Source organism: Euprymna scolopes, chromosome 36, assembly GCF_053919585.1.
Source record: "Euprymna scolopes isolate OS-2025 chromosome 36, ASM5391958v1, whole genome shotgun sequence".
NCBI lineage: Eukaryota > Metazoa > Mollusca > Cephalopoda > Sepiida > Sepiolidae > Euprymna > Euprymna scolopes.
The window spans coordinates 36,056,087-36,058,949 of record NC_136517.1 but is presented as its reverse complement, the minus strand read 5'-3'; positions in this window follow the sequence as shown (position 1 = coordinate 36,058,949).

Sequence of the window (2,863 nt, the reverse complement as noted above, 5' to 3'; positions counted from 1 at the left end):
TTTTTATAAACGCGTGCGTACTGGACGTAGTCGCATGAACTCTCTGACTGTAGTAGTTAAAAAGGACACCCACACCTACCCTCGTCTCTCTGGACGATAGCAGGCGGTGGGGGACGAGTCAGCAAGCAGGACCCCCCGGCGAGAGGAAGACCAAAGAATCAGAATTGTCTCTTTTTCACTGTAGGGAAAGGAAGGTATAATATAATGCAAAAGGGAATGGTAGTATTAATTTTGCTTTTGTGGCCTAAATCTTTGGTCAGTACAGAGAGGTACCCTGCCAGTAGACGGAGTGCTCATATATATATATATATATATATATATATATATATATATATATATATATATATATATATATATACATGTATATATGTATATTTTTATTTATTTTATTTATTTATTTTAAAAAGAAATTTTTAATAATAAATGTATTCAGTATCTTTTTTCCATGTAACTCTCCTACTTGAAGTTCTTGTTTTTATCTCATGTTCCTGCACTTTTTCGGGTAGTAAAATGACGTTGTTTTTATTTTTGTTGATAGTTGTATTTTGCGTACATTTTTGCTTGTTTTTAATGTAAGGTTTCAAACGGTCTATTGAAACTTGTGTATGCGTGTTTGGGTTCGGTTCTATTAGGAAATATTTCGGTGTTCGTTCGAGTACAATGTAAGGACCTGAATAGGGTGCTTCTAATGGTTTTCGAACGCGGTCTATCCTAATCCAAACTTTATCACAGGTTTGAAGTTGATTTGGTACGTACGTTTTCTTTGTTGATTTATCTCTGTTTGAAAAGTCTGTCAGATCAAATTTTTCCATAGTTTTGTGTAGTTCTCTTGTAAAATTTTGTGTAATTATTTCTGTATTTTCTGTACCAATCATTAGTTGTGGTAATAACATTTGTGTACCTGTGACCGCATAAAATGGGGAAAAATTAGAGTCGTTGGGCATACTTCGAATTCCTAAGAGGACTATTGGTAGAGCTGAAATCCAAGATTCTTTTCGGGCCATTATAGCTGCTTTAATAGTTCTATGTGCTCTTTCTATAAGTCCGTTGCATTGCGGATGATAAGAAGTCGTTCGTAATCTATAGAATCCAATAATTTTTGACAATTCAAGGAATAGTTTTCAAATTGTGTGCCTCTGTCAGTTATGACATGCAGTGGAACACCAAAGCGAGTAATCCATGTGTCAACAAAAGCTTCTGCTACAGTTTGTGCTGTAATATCTGCTATAGGTTGTGCTTCTATCCATCGACTGGTTCGATCTATACATGTTAAAACATATCGACATGGGCTTGTATAAGGATTGTTGGCACGTTTTGCTGGGGGTAATGGTCCAACTATATCAATGTGTACGGTCTGGAATCTTGATGATGGTATTTCCAACGTTTGAATTGGTGATTTAGTATGTCTGTATATTTTTGCTTGTTGACAAGATGTGCATGATGCACATAATTCTTTAATTGTTTTATCCATATGTGGCCAGTAAAATCTAGCCTTAATCATTTTGATAGATGATTTTATTCCAGGATGTGATACTGAATGTAAGCTGTCAAAGATAGATTTCCGTAGTGTATATGGTACAAAAGGTCTAGGGTATGACGTTGATGTATCACATAACACAAATTGATCTTTTCCATATAATGTGAATTTCTTTAAGTCTGGATAGGACTGTATTTCGGTGTCTCTTTTCTGTGCATCTGCGAGTGCAGGGAGGTCGTACATATCTATTTGTACAGCAAATGTTGGGCGAGATAAACAATCTGCAACTATATTTTGGTCACCCTTCACATGGGCAATATCTGAAATTAATTCTGTGATGATGGCTAGTTGTCTTTGTTGCCTATCTGATTTTGCAGGTTTTAGACTGTGAAATGCACCGCATATTGATTTATGGTCTGTCAGAAGCAATACTTCGCGACTTTCTATTATGTGGCGAAAGTGTAATACGGCCAAATATGCTGCTAAAAGTTCACGGTCGAAAGTGAAATATCTCGTCTGTGTTGCTGTGAGTTTTTTTGAGAAAAACCCTATTGGTACTGGGGTTCCATCGATGACTTGATGTAAGGCAGCACCTACTGCATCTTTGCTGCTGTCCGTTACTAGTTGATATTGGGTACACGTTGGTTGAGGGTGGGGTAATTCTGTTAGGTTACCAAGTATTTTTGTCATAGTAGAGAAGGCTTCTTTTTCCGATGTATTTAAGGTGATTAAACCTTTCGGTGTTAGTCTCATTCTCTCAGATAGGGGTAAGACTAATTTCGCAAATCCTGGTATTAATTTCCTATAAAATCCTACCATACCCAGAAATCTGCGTAGGCTTTTTGCATCTTTAGGGCACGGAAAAGATTCTATTTCTTTAATTTTATTTGCAGTTGGTGTAATTCCTTTTGAATTGATTCTAAATCCTAGGAAGTCAAGAGATGTCACATTGAAGATGTATTTGGAAAGAGATATTTTTAGGCTGTTGTTTTCTAAGATTTGAAAAACTGTGTCGATATCTTGTTTGTGGGATTGTTCGTTTTCACTGAAGATCAATATGTCGTCTATATAAATGAAAACACAGTCGATATCTCGGAAAATTTTGTCCATAAATCTTTGAAATGTAGCCGCTGCGTTTTTTAGTCCAAACGGCATGTATTCATATTGATAGAGTCCCACCAGCGAGATTATGGCAGTTTTTGGAATATCATCGGGGTGCATCTTAATTTGATGATATGCCGAAATCAAATCAATTTTCGAAAATCGCTGTTTATCAGCGAGTTTAGCCGTAAAGGAGTTTATATTGGGGATGGGGTATCTGTCACTTTTAGTGATGCTGTTTGAGGCGCGGTAGTCTCCATAACAACGATAGCCTCCACTTTGTTT